Source organism: Myzus persicae, unplaced genomic scaffold (genome assembly GCF_001856785.1).
Source record: "Myzus persicae strain clone G006 unplaced genomic scaffold, MPER_G0061.0, whole genome shotgun sequence".
Taxonomy (NCBI): Eukaryota; Metazoa; Arthropoda; class Insecta; order Hemiptera; family Aphididae; genus Myzus; species Myzus persicae.
The window spans coordinates 818470-839385 of NW_019104045.1; the positions used below are offsets into that span (position 1 = coordinate 818470).

The 20916-nt window shown below is 34.3% G+C and overlaps 1 protein-coding gene across 1 annotated transcript in view; it reads right to left on the bottom strand.

Moving 5' to 3' along the window:
• The window catches only part of LOC111038028, a 28740-nt gene extending 8025 nt beyond the window's left edge, over positions 1–20715 (bottom strand). The window contains exon 1 of the mRNA XM_022320960.1: positions 20427–20715. The gene's annotated coding sequence lies outside the window, so the exon portion shown is untranslated. The remainder of the gene's footprint in view (positions 1–20426) is intronic.
• Positions 20716–20916: the final 201 nt, after the last annotated feature.

Below are 20916 nucleotides of genomic sequence, written 5' to 3' on the forward strand. Positions count from 1 at the left end.
AAAAAGACAATTTTCATTTTGCAAAATAGTTTTTAATTTTTAATATAGCGTTTGCGAAAGAAGTTCTTTAAGTTCAAGGAATATACAAATAACGGATTTGTAAACAATAACTATTTTTTTCGTATTAGTGATATGGAAAAAACGATATACGAAAAAAAAACCAAAATGATAATATAATCAATATTTTTACGATATATCTTTTTCTTTATTCTTTAACTGTTAATATATAATTTCAGTATAATAATAATTGATAAGTACTATCACAGAATATAATTAATATTTATATATGATCTATGATGTTATGACTTATGAATCTTAAAATGCTGGTAAATTGTTAATACGCTTCGTATATAAAATAAAAGTTATAATAAAAATGAATCTAAATTAATTTAAATACATACATGCTCATGATCCGTTGTAACCAAAGGTTCAGTTTTAATAATTGTAGTTCTCAGAATACCTGTCAATTAAGTGAACTTTTTTTTGTACTTCTCCATGTATAATATTGTTTTCCGGCATCTTTTAAGGTTTACATATAACCTTTGTGGCAAAGCTTATCTGCACCCTTATTTGATTTAATAATTTCCATATTTTAAAATATTAAATCCAGAACTTAAAAAAAAATAATTTTCAAGACACAAGACACAATAACACAATACAGTAAAGTCACAGTCAGCACAATGATCAATAGTGTATTTTTATATGATCTTCATATTCCCCCAATTTCAACTATAAATCTTGACAGATTAACTTGTCACTTGTCAGACTTGCCTGATTATATTGTTGAGTTATTTTTAATTTTCGAAACCAATAGTATATCTACAGGGAATGTCTCAAACTAAAATGTATGTAATAGCATACATAGTGTTTTGTATTATTATTGTCTCTATTATTATATTACAGTCGATCTATCACTCATAAAATTGATACTTGTAAAGTTGGGTAAGTATAACACCAAAAAGTGACTAACTTGCTCAGCTTTGAAAATTGGATAAAATAAATAAAATAAAATAAATTGTTTAATATTTGAACGTATAATTAATTTATATATAAATTGTATTCGTTATAATATTGATAACACAGCAATAGATTGTATATTATTATATTTTGTGATTATACTAATTCTCTGATTATATTATTATCAGTTTGGTTTTTTTTCCTTGGTTTTTTTTTCGGAATTCGGAAAAAACAAAAACGTTATTGCACGGTAAAAGTACTTGAAAATGAATTCTTTGCAGCGAAGGCGGGAGATAGGTATAAACATATAAACTATAATACACTGCAAGTGTTATAATTGTATCTGTCTCCTCTAATGTCTTTGATGTATGCAAATACTAATATAAATAATAATAAAGCCTGCAGGGCGTACTTTGGGGTAAGCAAGGTATACATTTGAGTGCCTAAAATTCCGTATTATGATTTTTGGCCAGCTAGGAACATCCGATTTTAAGATTTAAGGCAGTGTTGCAATAGTTAAGAGCTAAAAACAAATTAATTAAGTAAGCCGTGAATGCAAGGATGGCTTTTTGAATAATTATTAATACTATAATTAATACTTCCCCTATCCTCATCAAGGGTAACTCGAATCCAAGTGTTATGTCGTCTAATCTCCTATTAATTGAGTCAACTGTAGCCATTAATAATGTCAAATATTTCGAAAAAATGACTTTACTCACAATTTTCGACGTTTTTATGTACGCCATTTACATGTTTAAACTCTACATCGGCATATCACAGATTTTTGAACTAGAAAAAGAAGATCTTTATTTCTAAAAACTCCGTAAACAAATAATCAAAATATAATACATCATATACAAACAAAATGATTGTTACCCACATATATTATATACCTAGACAGTTAACCATTTACGTATCAGAAGCTCAACTAATCGGAAATGACGAGGAGGGAGGGTTATGGCAACACCCTGTAATATGTTATTGAATTAATTGATTACTTTTTGGTTTTTTATGGAATATTAAAATAAAAAGGCATACATCCACAAGGAAAAATTATTTATCATATTTAAAAAAAATTGAATTTTAAATAAAATCATTATTCAAATTAAAATAAACTGAACGTATGTTTATTATATAAGGCAGAAGGTAAATACTATATATATAAGTAATTATTATAAGGTCAACGAGAAAAAAAAATAATAGGTAGGTTGGACGGTATAACATATTATTTCCAAATTGCTAGAAAAAATTCACAATACGATACCCACGAACTAAATATCTAAAGACAAAATACAATTTGAAAAAGCAATTAGGTACTAAAAATAAATAATAAAATATTCGAGACAATAATTAGATATTAAAATGTACAACATCAAATTCGAAATTCATTAAATATGTATGTATTTTAATGTTAATGCCTTTCTTTTTTTGTGATTTCATTATCAGCGTTTTACAGTTTAACGTTTTGATTAATGATCTTTCGTAATAATTATAAGAACGGAAAAAATCGAATTTTACGTAGATAGATAACCCATAGTAATACATAATTTCCATACGTGTTTTTTTTCAGACGAGATGATTGAACATGTTTTTACATGTGTGTGAGCGTGACCTATGATCGCTGTAACAGTCTTATATTTGATAATATATTGAAATAGCCGCTCGCGCTATATTGGTTCATAAATCTTTTGTATCCCAACCAAGTATTGGTGTGGTTAGGTCATAATGTAATTGGTATAAAACGTTACATTGGGAACAAACACGTGCCAAACAACAATATTACAAGAAATCCAAACACGTACAAGTCAACGCCTCCCATTACATCTGAATAATAATAAATAATAATACCATCGCATAAACCCATCCGTTCGACTAACATAACCGGACCCTAGTTATAGACCATCGCCGACATAATATTATTTAATCGAAGCGGTTATTTTATCTGTACACATACATTTCCACAGCACATATCATTATATCGACGCCGTATTCGATATCCGTTATGGCCCAATGTAATTTATGCGATGGTCGGTGAGAAATCGAGAAATTTTAATCGTGCAGAAATTCGATATTCCGCCAAACACGCAGACGCACTGAGCAATGCACAGCCTCAGCGTCGAGTCGTTGGATTGAAAATATTAGGTATACAGCAAATCGAAGTACAGGTAACATAATCAAGATAACCATATTACACTGAGAAATGATCAAAATCCTCGACTGTACGGCCGCCTGCTAACGTGATTATTTAGCTTAGTTCATATAGGGTTAAAAACCCATCAGCGGTGCTTGACGGTCGTGTTTAAACGCGCAACACGGATGGCTAATCATTGGGAGAAGAGACGGAGAGAGACTCGCACAGAGACGGAGACAGATTGCAGCGGTTGGTTTTCAAACGAGCTTCTAAAAAGTATTATTCGTCTGGAGAAAACTACTGTACCGAACGTCGTAAAATAATAATGAATGCAGGAAAACACGGTTAGAATAAAGAACGGCGCGAGCGTTATCAAGGATAACAAATCATACATTTGTGATGTTTATTATGTATATTATTATACTATTTATACTAGCACATTATACTTTCACTACGGTCGTCACCGACTGTACAGTACGCAGCCATGGTGCATGGGGTAGACAATGGATTCGAACAAGAAAGCGTTACACTTGTGCCGCGATGACGGATGCAGTGGCCGCGGGTCGAGACGGGGGAGGAGCGAGAATAAAAAATTACTGTTATTATTATTCGTACAATACGATATTGTTATACCTATGTATAGACGGGCAGTCCGGAAGGAAACTGCAGCGGCTGCACTTTTGTTTTACATTTCGGTCGACTGTAATAAATTATTTGTAATAATTATTGTTACGCGCGGTTCATCTCGCGACGGCCGAACAACAGGTGGGCACATCGCATAATCAAAATATAATTATTATTGTTTTCTCGATCGATTTCCGTTCGGCGGCGACCGCAGCCTGCACGTTATCAGCGGCTATATACAGCAGCACAATATTGTTTCCACGACACGCGACACGGCCAATTAATGTCGCTGCCGCACGTTTTTTACGAACACAAAATAAAAAAATAACATCGGAAGAAGACGAATATATTTTATATCACGAGCGTGTTAAACGAGCTGTGTTTCATGGTCACGGGACGTCTGCCAACACGGTCGGACGACGACCGATATCGAACAGAGGGTGTGCGATTATTACGACGACAACGACTATAAGGGGAATTAATACGGACCAGGTCATCGCTCAAGACGACGTGTCGTTCAATACTATAATGTGTGTGTGCTGCAGACTGCAATATTTCAATTTAATATTATGTTGTGCACATCGACCAATTACCAATTACCCATACCTACCTATATTGCCCATATAGTAAAATGACGATCGATGAACAATGAAATGAATGACACGAACAATATAAGCGCACAATTTTCAGTGTTTCGATTTTAAATTAATTTAAAATTCATTTACACTGTTTCGTCAGCGGTATTAGCTGATAGTCGAGTTGTAATGATGAATTATTTAGAAAAAGAAAATCCGACCGGATACAAAAACGAGGATCCATATAATGGCTCGTGTATAATGGTGTACGTAATATGTGCACTTGTTGCAGTTCATAAATGACTTAAAAAGAGCATGCTCTGAATTCCAGACGAAAGTAAAACCTCCAGTGCACTGAGTACAATGAGCGAGATGACAGACTATTCACATAATACTAAATAGTGATATGTAACAGCAAACTGGCATACACCACATATATAGGTACAATATACATAATAATAAACAATAATACAATATAATACTATACATAGACGCGTACATATTATATTGTGTCGTTTCCTCGAGACTTTTCCCAAAAAGCGCACGAACACTGCGCAGAAATACGTGTACGCACATAAGTATGAGCATATACAATGCAATACGTCAATATAATTATATATTACACACACTTTGTATTAATAATAGTTAATACCTATATGTATATTGTGTGCACCGAGATGAGGCATTGTACGCGCGGGATGAATGCATAACGGGAAATTACAAAATCTTTTTATCGCGGACCGTGTTCACAATAATAATAATAATAATAATAATATAATATACATGTACATTATAAATTATAATATTATTATTATGTATATATATATATATATATGCTGCCTGTTTGCTGACGACAATAACGAGTGAAAGTAGGTGTGCTCCGTGGGCCACATAACCGCCTACAACCGGTCGTACAGCTGTGGGCAGACCGCACGGATGATGTCATTGCACATGCCGCCGACTTGACATGTACGCGGGTGTAGTGTGTGTAGGTAATGTGCAGTGTGTGAGCTACACACACACGCAAAGTTCTCTCGCTGCGGAAACGGCAAGGTCGTCGTCGTCGTCGCATCCGGACCCGAAGGTCCTTCATCGCCGGTCGCCGAGAGTTGCACACGATATCTTATTGCACGGCGATATAATAAAATATTATAAAATATTTAGTTATATTTTAGTTTTGTCGACTTCGCGTAGGAATATGTAACGCGAACCGCAAACCACGCGAACGTTTTGCCCCGCCAGAGCTTGACGACGGCCAGTCGTGCAGACGAGAACGAAAATACGAAAATCATAATCGTTGGCCGACCTTACTCAACCGACCCGTATCCGCAGCAGAAACCGTAAAACAATAAAATAAAATCGAGGATACAATTGATAATAATAATAATAATAATAATATTATGCGATGTGATATGTAGTATACAGCAATTATTGGTGGACACGATAGCGGTTTTCGTCGAATCTGCTGAACCGTCATTGATAAATACAAAACGTGTGCTGCTTATTACTACAGGCTTGTATATAAATACAAGCCTAAACCGAAATTTTGGCCGTGGGCGCCACGATATTATTTTAATGACCATAACACGAATCACGGTAAAAAAATATCCGTACATGGTCGCATTATATCTCAATATAATACGATATTATATAATGTATATTAAAATATGACGTATAGTATAATCTATAATAATATTAAAAATTGGCCTAAAAGGCCGAAAGATAAAACCATAATAAACCTCCTCTGAACAGGGCACACATTCACAACACATAACCACCTCATGGCCAAAAACGACCCCTCCCCTTATATATGAATGTGGAGTGGAATATACACAGTCCAACACATATTCATTGAATGTATAAAGTTTGAAAACTAGAGGAATAAACACCACACTCCTAATCTATTATAGGAGAAGCTTTTCAAACAATATATATCAACATCATCAACTCCCTAAAGGAAATATATTTATAGATACAACCTAATACAAGCACTAATTATATGGTGTAAAATATAAGTAATTACAATGTAAATTAGATCTAATGGTCTAGTAACCGATGTTATTATGATCGATAAAAACAATACATAATAATTATATGCATTAAAAATAATTTGTTTAAATAAGAAAAATTAATGATTTTATTCACCTGCGGGTCATGTTATACAACAAAAATATAATTAATTATTTATACGTGATAATTTCAAAGTCTAAACACTCTAAAGTGTGATATTATAGACATTGGTAGTTGGTGCCTACCTATTATAGGTACCAGGATATTTGTTAATTTTTACAGGTAAATCATTGAATTAAAATGTATATTAATGCTAACTGGATTATTAATCGAATATCACATCGTATTTCTCTTTTTATCTAATAATTATATGTTTCGGACTTTTTAGGCTTTGGAATTTTTTACCGTTGACTTTTTATGCCTCGGACTTTTTGACACTGTCTACCCCATCACACATTTTATAAACGCAGCTAGTGCATGTCACATAATATGCCATACGATACTCTAGGCCCGTAGTCGGCATGTGACCGTGTTTCTGGTTACGTATATAGGCACTATATTTATAGTACTCGATCTAAGTGTAATATCGACACGCGTGTGTGCCGCACCCGCATGGAAGACTTAAACTCGACGCGTCCATATACATACGTCATATATATATATATATACTATTAATGGTATTACATTATTATATAGACTCGTCGTCGAATTCCGTTGAGGCGAAAGCGAATTTTCACGGTATACAGGTACGCGAAAACAAGTCGTACATTTTGCTGTAGGAATTTGACTACAATATTAAATAATATTTACTATTTAGGTACACGATCTGTAAGATATTTTTTTATCTTTAAAAGTATTTATATTATTACTATAGCAATAAATAATAATTAATAATTAGTGGCAGCGCAATGAAAGCTAAACAGTGTCTGTTTATATGCGTAGGTACATACCTATCTAGGTGTAGAATATATTATTATTTACGAGTCGCGATATTATCGGCCAACAGTTAGTATTAACCTAACAGTATACCTATAATACGAGTTATATTGTTTACAACACATAATTTTAGAGAGTCGATAAAGCGATTTGTTGTCTTATATTATAGTTGCACGCGTTCGTTAAAGTCAAACGAGCGAGCGGCAATGCCGCGCAGTGTGTGTATAATATTATTATTATTCACGATGACAGACGGCAGGAAACCAACACCCGCCCAATGAACCGATAACGGCGGCGGTGACTTAACGGTAACGAATCGACAGTTCCGGGTTCTGCATACACAGTGCACATACACTCTCAGTGTTATAATAAATCGGATACAATACGAATTATTGTATATCATTGTTGTATTCAGGCGCATTCTCGGCTATACGTCGTTTGTCGCGGCGTCGTGTTGTGATTGAACATTAATACTTTGGTATCGTATTATGACCAAGTTGCAACCGAGTAGACCAACGATTGACTACAGCTCAACTCTTAAGCCATATTATATTGCAGGTTATCAGTTAAAACCATAGAGTTACTACACCCTCGCACGACACGACGCAGCAGCGAATCCGGCTTTAGGCGTATTGTCACGTCATATTGCAGGTGGGTTAGTGCGGTCAACAGACTCAAATCAGCTTAATTATGAAAAAAACATCTATTGGAGAAAGAGGTTGGTTAATCTCAAAAACTACTAGTTTAACACAACAAGCAGTCACTGGTCAAGTGGTTCAGCCTCCTCATGGAAATGTTGATCTGACCACAACCGCAATAACTGGAGGAGATAAATCGCTACCCCCATTAAGTTCATACACCTTAGCAGCATTCGATTAACTCACTGCATCATCAGATATTCTAAACAATATGGCACAATTTGCAGATGCCATAGGGGATCATGATGACAAAATAGGAATAGTTGATGAAGTGACATTGCCATCCAAAGAAATTCCAATATATGTCTTCCCTCAGCCACAAGTTGACTCAGAGAAGATCCAATCAATGTCAAGAGATCTTAGAGCCAATAAAAATCAACCAACGCCTTCATATTGGGCGATGATGATTTTTCAATAAGAAGGATCTCCCCAGTTTACATAACATTGTCCCAGATGTCACAGATCATCGAAAAAGTAATAGAAGTAGGGATATAATCAACCAGGTGATTCCAGAGTTAATCAAATTCAAAAATATCAAAGGAAAAGAAAATTCTTGTGATGCATCAGAGATTTTAGATCAAAGAGTTTCTAGATCTCGATCTCAAAGAGGTTAAAAGGTTATTCAAAATTCGAGCTGCTTCCATCAAGGGGAAGATGTGGGCTAAATCAAACTTCATACGAAAAAAAATTAAAATACTTATATGCAGTAAACTATTCAATGTTTCACATAATTAGGAACCAAAATAACATATGATGGAAAAAGCGAAACTGACATACAGTGCAGATTAGCACCAGCCAAACAAGCGTTCTTCAAAAAGAAACACCATTTCACAGCAAACACTGTCAGCCTTGGGCAAGAAAAACTCTGATAAAAAGTTTTGTTTGGAGTATACCACTATATATGGAACAGAAAAATGGGCGATACTCAAAGCCGAAAGAAGAAGGATCGAAGCGTTGGAAACATGGTGGTGGAGGAGAAGAACACTGAAAAGTCCCTGGACAGATAGAATGAAAAATGAAGAAGCATTCCAAAAAATCAACGAACGAGAAGTCATATGGAATGGATTGGACATATAACAAGAAACAATGAATGGATAACAACAATAATAGACGGAAAAGGCGGGAACAAATTACACATAATTAAAAGTAGCAGTAATGGAAGGAGATCAGTGAAGATCCATCGAAGTAATTTAAGCAATCTAAGGATTGAAAAAAAATAGTGCGATCATACCTCTGTCACTGTCCGAAGCAGTAGCGAGCGTCAACGGCTCGTTTGGAATTACGTGAGAAGACCGTACACTATAGGACGTGCAACAGTGATTATATTTTAGTTTTTGTGGCATGCTCAGCGATTTTAAACTTCAGCCATAAATCACGACGGCCGGCGTTTACAATAGAATAACGACGTCATCATAATAGTGTGATTATTAAACACCGATTTGTCCTGTACATGCGGGCCTTTATGCACTACAGTGGCTGTGTTCTGTATAGCTTGAATACAAATAATATTATCATTTGCAGCGACGGCAACGGAGGAGTGGTTTTGCATTTGACGACGTTATTGTCTATAATAATATACAACTCCAAAACGGTCAGTGAACTCTTTTACCGTGGCGATAATCTAAGCACACCCATTTAATGAGAGATAGTGTACCGGCGACTGGTTGAAAAAAAATAGGAACATATTCGAAAAAAAAATTATTATTATTATTAAAACAATATCCCGTGGCCGCCACTGCTAGTAATCGCATACAAGTACTCGATGAACGATGTTATATTATATCGTATTCTTATAGGCAAAACGTTCATAGGGTGTATGTGTGTGTGTTGGCTTCAATACTTCGATTTAGCGGTGCGCACAGAGGATAATAATATAATACACCTATAATACGACTGTATACAATATAATATATAGTTATTATTGTGCGCCGAGTCCAATTAAGGATTAAAACAAAAACTATACTACCTAGTATGCGTCTATAATATTATAATATGCATTATGTGCGTATTTATTTATATTTACGCATCGGGACGGCGGCGGCGGCGGAAAACTTGGTTCAACAACCGCAAATCGATCCGGCGGCGCTGCGAGTCTTAAACGTTCGCTGCATAACGCGTAGGTACTTACCCACCCATAGGCCATGTGTGTATAATATAATAATATGTATGTAGGTATATGTGATGTATATAAATTATATATCGATGTTATGTGTACTTAACGACACCGTAGTTCCTTATCTTCGTTCGAATTCGAGCGCGTAGGTCGAAACACGTAATACGCGCGCGTGTCGATTGGAAATAATATTTATACATTATTACTATCATTATTAAGACCCACGACTGCAGACATCGCGTTTGCATGTGTGTGGTTTGCGACACGTTGTTCGACGCGTTGCAAAAAGTTACAGGAGATCACCACAAAAAACCGAGGATTAAAAAAACAGCCAACGAAGGACGAGCTGCACCGAAAAAAACGGGAATTAATTTTGGTTTTTCAAGTGGTCAAGAAAAAAAATCCCGCTTTCAATAACTTAATATCCCCACATATTATGACGGGATATTGGTCTTAACTCGAAAATATATCGATAACAACAATTATTTAAGTACCCGCTTAGTCCTACGTTTATGCGATATACAATTTACTAATGAGTTTTTGTTCAAAAAAATAACTTACTACAATAATACCCATTACTAATTTTTGTAGCTCAGCACTTTTTTTCTACAGTTTTTTAACATAGGATGTTATATTTTTTAATCGTATTACATCTAGAATATTTATTTTGAACCATTGCATATCGTATAAATGCAATATGATTTCGTATCGATACTGTAAAAAATAGAGTTTATAGATAAAGCTGCTGCCTGCTGCAACTCTACATCGATGAAACTTGTGGAAATTCGTATAGACATTGGGATTTGAATAATTCAGTAATCCGTAGAAATTGTAGAAATTGTATTAAACTGGCTAATGACACCTATGATATTTCTAACCAATTTTTCAGGAGATTAAACATTTTAAAAATAAATGTAATAATATGTTATGTTACCATGTATATTGTATAATTCATGTCAAAATACAGCTACTGCTTACCTAGTTTAGGGGTGTAATATGCACTTTAAAATGAACAAAATGTCAAAATGACACTTTGAACCCTTGTAGCTAACCATTTAGTCATGGATATTATACAGCTGATGTTAGGTCAGTCAAGTCTCCACAAGCAGAGTGCTTGGGAAAAGGGTTCCCACAAGATTTTCTCCTGAAATAATTATACAACATCGAAAGCGAATTACTCTGGACAGATCGTGCCGACTGAGCAGCAGTTAGTGTTGTCAAGAGGACTTAGTTTTCGCATGTGTAAGTCTTACCAATGGACAACATAAAGGTAACTATTAAAGTTTACGTTAGTTACGTTACACAATTCCAATTTTTCGTGGTTATCTTAAACATTATAGGTGGTAAGAATATTGTCAGCTGTGTCCTTTCGTCGGGTCTGTACGGTAAGTATTTACACTTTTATGTGAATACCCAAGGAAATATTTTAATATTTGATTAAGTTCATAAGTCATAACTCTGTTAGAAGATAAAATATCAGAACACCCGAAGAAGACGACACAGATATCGTGTTCTCGTCTTTAAATTTGATTAGCTCTTATAATATTAAAGCCGACCACTTAAAAGTGAAACCGCTGCAACACCTATATAGTATATACGTATACAATAATTTTGGTTTGCGTTTGTAAGACAGAGAAAACACACACGGATACGACGTCTTCTTAAATATATAGGGGACTGTCGTCGCTCTGTAAACGTCATTACTCATTATAAATATTCACGTTTAACCGGGTCAAATATTGTAGATAGTAATTATTTATGATGTCAGTATGAATAACGGCTAGTCGGGAGGATACGTTGTTATATTATATGACTTCAATATGTAGGTATCTACATCGTTTATTATTATATACAATAATAAATTATTGTGTTTTCGTCTCGGCGGAGCGTTTCTCCATTATGTACGACATCGACATTTATTATTATTATGGGATAAAGTCATCGAGGGTATAGGCGTTACTTTACGATAATAATAGTAATAATAATAATAATAATAATATATAATTCCACACTACTATAATACAACTCGGCGGTGACGTTGACGGCGATCTGCGGGCGCTGGGAAAAACGAGTTTAGCGCCCTCGGCCCGCCGAAGTCTTTTGATGTTTTCCGCGAGCGGTTGACAAACGGACGGACATTACGGCGGTGGCGACGACGACCACGCCATTAATGTAATTTGCCACTCTTCCGTGTGTATGTGTGTGTGTGTAGGTAGGTTTGCGCGGGTGTGTCGCATTGTATGTATACAGAGACCGCATTCTCGTCGTCAGCAAGTGTTATAACGCCAGTGTATTCGATGCTTTTTCTGTAATCCTTTGTGCGTCATTGCTAGGTAGTCGGAAGTGAGAAACATAATAATTAATAATAATATGCCGGCTTGCGAGCTGTTCGAATGTTAGAATACCAACGTTTATGGTTTGGTATGCAGGTCCTCGGTTTTCGTGCGTCCACTTGATAATAATATACTTTACAAAAAAATTACACGATTTTGAAAAAAGCTAATATAGGTAACGTTATCAATCGTCAAATCGTCATTATATATCTCTATGCGCAGCTCACTAAAGCCGTCATACTATTGTAAAATGTCTTTTATAGTCAATGCATACAACAATCAATGAAACGCACTCGCACGAAATAGAAAATAAAATAACGAGAGAAGTAGGTATAACCGAGTAAGTCACTGTATGTACTAAATTTAAATTCAATGATAAATCATTGGATATACGAACGAAAATTCTGAGCGAAGACAGTTCGTCAACCAATATCGCTAAGTAGATATACAAAATATATTTACATCGTTATAATTATATATAGTAGTACGATTAATTTTTGACGAAAGCATTGCATTTATCTTCGATATTTAATATTATAATAGCACCTACATCTTTATATCATATAATTATTGTAACGAACTTTTGAGTCAATACCGACTTATTACTATAAAACGATGTGAAAAGTTTCGTGCCTTCGCGGTACAAGAAATAGCTTGCAGTTAATCTAAATGTTTAGAAAATGTCATTGCATACCTACCTAGCTAAAATACTAAAATAGAATGGTGTACTTAAAATTGTATTTTATTTATTATTTTAAAAACTAATGGGAATTTTAATGTTGACTTCCCAAAAGTTCCCACTAGCTTCATTAGAAAATATATCAAAGTTAAAATTCATAGGATTTTGTCTACTCCCAACGTGTACGTTTGCACAAAAAAAATCAAACGATATCGTTGTAAGATTATAATTCATTCATGATTTTGCTGAGAATTAAAAATATATAATCATATAATCGATTATGAAATATGGCGGCACGTCAAAGTAATCGAATTTACTTGGCTTTTTATTTATTTGGCTCTATCGAACTATAATTAGACGTTTAATTATATATAGTTTGTGTTGGTGTGACGAACTTCGTGAGTGTGTAGTGTAATTATTATTATACGATAGCTTCACAAATTGAAAATATCTCACATTTAAAATACCTGCGCGCATTAGCGACCAGTCTTCGAAGTACATTTTTTCGGATACCTAAGCATATTACATATACCTGTATTAGATACTGCGAAATTGAGAAAAGTGTTCACCATCTGTTTTTCTCAGTCACTCACAGAATGCCCAAACGATGAATTCGGTTCTTTCTATCTACCAAGCACCAAGTGTACCCAATATTATAAAAGTTTTTTCTCGCAATATTCTGTTTCGAGTTCTTTTTTGCGTCATCGCGGGAGGAAAAAAACTAAGCCGCCGCAGTCACGTTGCAACGTATACGCGTCGATAATGATCGACACACGTTTCTGCTTGATAGGTTTTCGTTGTATGCTGCTAATTATTATTATTATTACTATTATAGGTATAGTCTTGTTTTAGTACGTCGTTTGTACAAACGAGATCGTTCACGCGTGCCCCATAACGTTTTTCACGTTTCGGACGGAGCCACCGCGGTGCCCGGAGTCGGTGAAAAGCCATAAATTACGAAATAATAATATCTATTATATTTTTTTTCACTGGTTCTCCGGTCAGGATTTGTTTCTCTTAACAATCGATGCAAATCGCTTGGTGGTTTAACTTTGCAGTCTTTGTCATATAGTCGTCGTCGATCGCGCGTGTGGTTAGTTTGTCGTATATATTATGACCAGAGAAAATCGGTAAATACTGCAGCGACAACCACATGGTGTCCTATACATATAATATAATATAAATAAGTGTGTACAAATAACGATTTCTCGCGGAAGAAGTCGTATGGGCCTGTAATAGGATTTTCAAATTTCCGGATTTCGGATTTAAACCCATAAACTGTTGAAATTGACGTCGATAGCACAATATACATATATACTATATAGGTATACTCGATTTTGAACACAAGTATAAATATATACTATATATATACATGTATATACTATACATATATCAATGATAATACGACTGTGCTTAACTTTAAATTAGTGTTGTAAATGTGTAATACAATATCATACGATTTTAAAGTATGTATAATCACGGTTATTGGGTTCCTAGGATATTTCAATTAGAATTTTTCGATGGATTTAATAATTATTTAATCTTGATGGATTAAAATATTTCCACAGAGCATACCATTATAGTATTAGGTTATTATGGTTGTTACAACGAATAAATATTTCGGAGCATGAATATATCTATTTTACTAATTACTTTGGAAATCGAATTAAACTTGTTTTCTAGAAACAGACCACAATATAATTCTACAGGTTTATTATTGAACGCAGTCGTGGTCCACATGTATTTTTTTTAATCATATAACTCAATATCATTATATTATATAATTTCTATACGTGAATGTGAATTGCATAATATAATGTGCAATGGACTAAATAATATCTTAAAATGGTTTTGTCGGGTTGTCGTCTAAACCGCTGTAAATGTTTTTAAGATATAATTATTTATCACAGTCGAACCGTACACCGAAAAACGAACATAACCACAACCTTGACGAAGCGATCTCAACTGAACGGTGATAGATTCTCAGGTGTGACAGTTTATAATGCAGTCATAAAAGTGCAGGTAGTAAAGGCGTAACACCTGAAGATTAATCAATGGGGTTCTCACTTCTAAATATCACGAGAAGTCCTAATACCTTCCCCCCAAACAAAAAAAAAAAAAAAAAATTTTTTTTCTTTTCTATTTTATAATAGGTAGAAAGTAAAAGAAAAAAACAAGAAATGACAATTTGAGTAAGTAAAATAAAAGGTACTCGTATATAGATCTTTTTTTTATTTGAAAATCGATCTATAATGGTGTAGACTTCCACGTATAAAAAAGACAAACCAATAAAAAAATTGCATGTTATCCTTATCGCTTCATACTTATGGAAACACCAACAATATCAAACTTATCTATACGTCCAAGAAAAAAAAATATTTATTAAAGAATAAAAAATGAAAATATGGGTGGGGGGAGGGTGATCCACTCAATTACTGAATGCCACTCCCTTGTAGGTACAAGAGTACACTATAATCGATTTGCTATGACAATCCGTTCTTCGTTTTGGTTAATATTTACATGATGATAGGTAGTAAAAATAATGAATGTATTTTATTATAATATTTATATTTGATAACCTTCCACGCGCGTGCAGGTGTGTACGCAATCTACACTATTGTTTCTATATCGTTTATGTGTACAGTGTCGTATTAGCGGATTAAGGAATTTATTAACGGGGGAGGGGGGACACTTCCAATTTTCTATCATCTTTTATTTTTTTTTTGTCTCCACATACAATAAGTACATGGTTTACTTCATAACTAACAGACCATTTATGATTCATAATTTATGAAAGCATTGTTTATGTATCAAAAAAGCTAAATGTATGTAGGTAGTAGTAAATGCCAACTTATAGTGCCTTAACAGTATTTGAGTAGGTATATACGTAATACCTATCTATAGGTAGTATTAAAATTATGTTTTTTTTTTTAAATTATGCAGTTACTTACTTACTGTAATAATATATTATTTATGTTGGGACCCAGATAAATAAATTATAAAATAAAATTACATAATTTTATACAATTAGGTGAATTTTATTAATATTTTAATTTTAAGCAATTTAAAATGCTATTATTGTGTTATGTAATCGGTATATATATATTATATAATATATATACATAAGTTTTTTATTAGAATAAATGTTACTAATGAAAACAATTTCAAAGTTGAAATTTCAATTGGGTACCGTCCACAGACTCTAAAACCCTGAATTGTAGGTTTACTACTAAAAATATCAGATGAATTCGGTGTGAAAAAATTTTTTAAAAAAATAAAATTTAAAATCCGACGCCTGGGAGTGATTTACGAGTAATATAATCATTAATTTGTGTTGGTATTGTTACGATTAAGCGGGATCCTCGGCGGACAATTCAAACAGTCATTATTCACAATAGTGCTTACAATATACCGCTAGACGTATACCAATGTACCAATTACCAACGGCAAAGCTGAGCAAAGTACCTGATTTTGATGGCAGAGTTCATTTGCAGCGGATAAATTACACCTAATTTGATATGCCTAATTGAGTTTCATTAAAATGTCGATGGCAAACAGTAAATAATAAATAGTATCTAACTCGCAGTGATATTGTGTAGTAATAGTGTAAGTAATATAGGTAGGTAACTTAATTTCTCAATTTTTTATCCATATACATGGTAACGTATTTTTTTCTGTTTAAAAATACGCGATATTATGGTTAAGTCAGGCGGTATATGTAAATAGAGGAGGTATACCATGTATTGATATACCTACGGGTACAATAAGAGTTATTATACGTATAGGTATAATGAAATATTTTCCGAATACACGCTGTGATTAAATTTTATCAGTGAACACACCTAATATCGGTAATCGGTTGTACGCAACGTACTTACAAATCGATTTCGGGTTTGGTCGTAGAGTTTCGGTTGTACATACCCATTTATACGCACAGTACATATTGTATATACGAACCAATGAACGGGACTTATTATAGATTTCGTTCGTGAATTCGTGATAGATCGGATATTGGAATGTGCGCATACCTATGTAGAAGTACAATACACTATATACAGGGTAGGTATGCACTCTCATTATATCGGTACATATACCGAGCGTGTGGTATAAGAATAATATATATACATGTATAATACATACACGCACTACATATTATAATTTAAGTATTTGGTATATACTATATGGCCGTACGCAACTAATACATACAACTACCTGCGTATATCGTGCGATTAACGAATATGTATCGCCATAAACGTTTAGAAATGAGATTCGTGACTACGGCTACGCATTAGGGTTTAGAGTGCACATTTATATTATAACGTTATCCGCGAGCGGGTAACTATAACGTGAAAATATTATATATTATCATTATTTTTTATTATTAGAGGTAAACCAACCATTATTATTATACACGCGCGAGTCTCGTCGCGCGGCATCGAATCGCTGCGGCGGCGTGTGCGTGTGTGTCCTGCGTCCTCCGACGAGGCTTATATGTTGTGACTAGGCGAAAAATAAAGGAACGAAAAAACGATTTTCAGATCCATTAAGGTTAGTCCCGTCCGTCGATTATTTTTGGTCGGTAAATTACCCGCCGCAGCAGGCCAAAGCGATACAATATTTTTCTCATGACCGTTTCGAGTTTTCAGTCGATCGTGAGAGTGTCGTCACGTAGGTACTATATATACCTATCTCTCTCTCTCTTTCTCCACCTCTCCTCTGTCCCTATATACATATATATATATAGTAAAATGTATAAACCATTATGTTGTATGCGGACGACGAAGTTTTTCCACAGCACCGAGTCGAATCGCTCTTCGCGTGTGGCTATGCAACTATTATTGGGTATCGGCATCTGCTGCAGCTTCCTACGGTCTACAGTACTTATCTATATAATACGAGGTAGGTAATAGGTAATACATGACTTTTGTGGTCGGCCAAAACGATCACGTCCACGAGGCGATCAGACGAACTATATGTGTATTATATACGCGCATCGCATTTTTGTGTTGCGGCGCACATTTTTCCCTGCAGTTGGTTAGAGAAACGGTATATATGTATATAACACACGTCTTGTACGACTACAACAGTCTTTAGATGTAATGCGCTATGATATTATTGCGGTGGCGATTGCGCGAAGAACATTGGCAGTGTCATCTCGTTGGGTATTTATTGTACAATATAATATAACATCATAGAAACGACGGACGATTTTACAGCTCTTCGTGGGAGGTGCTATACGGACGACATACAGAAACGAAGAATTTCAAAGTTGAGATTCCCGAGAGCGGTCAATACACATTATCTCATCTATAATTATACATAGCAGGCATACGATGTTAATGTATATAGTATATAATATTCTGTAAACAAAGAAAACCAGACGACGTATAGACGAATTATTAGACTATGAAGACTAAGAAAAAAATAATCACGGTTCGGTGAGAAATCTCATGCAGACAACCAGGGTTTTGAGGGTATGAAAATTATTACTATTTTATTATAAACGGGCATATGGGAGGTATCTAGCGGAGATTCAGTTGCTTTACATAATTTAATGGTTTATTTTATTTTTATATACATTTGAGTACCTACCTATATTTTTAATTAAATCAGTGAAAGATTTAAACTATTTTCGTATTAAAATTCTATAATCGTTACACAGACATAGACAGGTACTTAGTACTTTCATCCAATTACATTAATAGGCGTTTTATTTTTACTACATTTCATAAATTTAAATTGCATACGTTAAAATTAAAAATATTCTAAAATCTGTCATGCGGTATTTTGATTTCAAAATGATTGTGTAATTAAGCAAATGCAGTATAACTGTAATTATTAAGCAGCATATTATAGTCTATAAGAGGAGTGAAATATTTTATTACAAAATAATTTCTCGGATGTGCAACATAATATTTATAGATGCAATAATAATAACGGCAAATTTGCATAATTAATAAGTACATGCATAATTACTAATTTGCGAGTAGGTACATAAATTATTATAATATATTTATATTCGTGCTGTACAACGTGTTTATTCAAAGCAATAATAATGAACGCCCTTTGTTATTTAGTTATTTGGACAACGCGCAATTAATACCCAGCGAAATATTTATTTTATCATGCCATAAATAAAATCAAACAACTTTTTTTGGAAAATTGTAGTCTGTTCGCATAGGTACCTATGGTGCGACTATTATACTATGTTTGACGTTTGTGTTCGGTAAACGGATAGCTAGTAAAACATGTTTAACGCGACAAACTATAGAAACGAGTTGCAAACAGTCGTTAATAATCGTAAGAAAAAAAATAAAATACAGAACGGACGGTTCGTTGACAAACCTATGCTAATGCGCATCTATTGACTGTTTGCGCCATGTCGTATACACATCACAAACATATTATTTCGTTACACGTTTCGGAGGACGCATCGTAGCGAATCGTTGTCATTCCCGAGTGCAAGCTGGGTGCATATAATATATATATATATATATACTCATTACACAGCACACACAAACATATATAATACATTTACGACGTTACGACATTTATAACGATGACCAGTCTTTCGGAAGGTGTATATAGAAAAGTTAAGTCACGTGAAAGCATGCGGCCCCTCGGGCTGTATACGTGAATATAATATACTAGAATGTCGGAGAAAAAAATTGTTATTATGTAAACGGCCGATCGAGAAATGACTTACGTTGTTCGCAAGCGCGGCTTGGAAGACATACACCCGGTTGTATTGATAATAATAATAATAATAATAAATCTAGGTACACGCGGTGTATACTAAAATAATACACTATTATATTATTGTTATTATAGACGGTGTATCATTATTTTGTACATATAGCTGCGAACATTTCGCCATTGAAAACGAATTAAATAAATTAATAACAACGGTAATGGATACTGAATGGATTTAGTGGGCCGCAGACTGCAATAATGCGAGCGCGTGAACGATGTCCCTATGCAATATTGAAATATTATGTTTAGTACACATCGCTGTTATTTTGTTTATTATTGCAGTATACCAATAGGTTCGGAAACCTGGCGGTTTTAATTCTCTCGGCCGTTCTATATCACAAAATATACACACGCGTGGTGTCCTTGGACTACCATAATCGGTATGCAACTGTCTGTAGGTATATGTCATAGGTAAATGTATACATAATAATATTATGTACAATATTCAGCCTTAATTCGGCCTTCTTTTCGAAACGCATTCAAATAGATCGTATAATATAGTGTTTTATCTCAATTCGTAAGCTGTCCGACTCATTTGTTGTACGGTCAAATAACGATACGGGTGCATAATATTATATAATAGGTATGTTATTGTTATTATATCGTTTCAAACTTACGTCATTTTTGTTTTTGTTTATCAAAACTACGATTATTCCATTGACACTTATACGCGATCGGAGCCGGACGCGAATCGAACGAGTTACTTGTAACGTAGTATCATCATTTTCGCACACGCCGGTATATTATTTCGCGATGTGTTTTTTTCGTTTAAAAACGGTATAAAATTATAAACAATTGAATAAAAAAAAAAAAAAAATAATAATAATAATAATAATGTTTATTGGTAAACGCAACCGGAGAGACTAATGTACAGGTCGACCGGCGATATTAGCGCGAAGCTCGTTACTGCGGCTGTTCGGCACAAACCGGTCCGCGGTCTCGTGAACGGAGGAGCGCCCTACCTGTTCGTCCTTCCTGGTCCATTACTTCATTCACCATGTTTACGACGCCTACGATATGACGTCGAAGTCTCCGAGCGACGTGCACACATTCTAGAGTTTATAGACCATAGGGACACAATACGTCATATTATACACATTATAATAA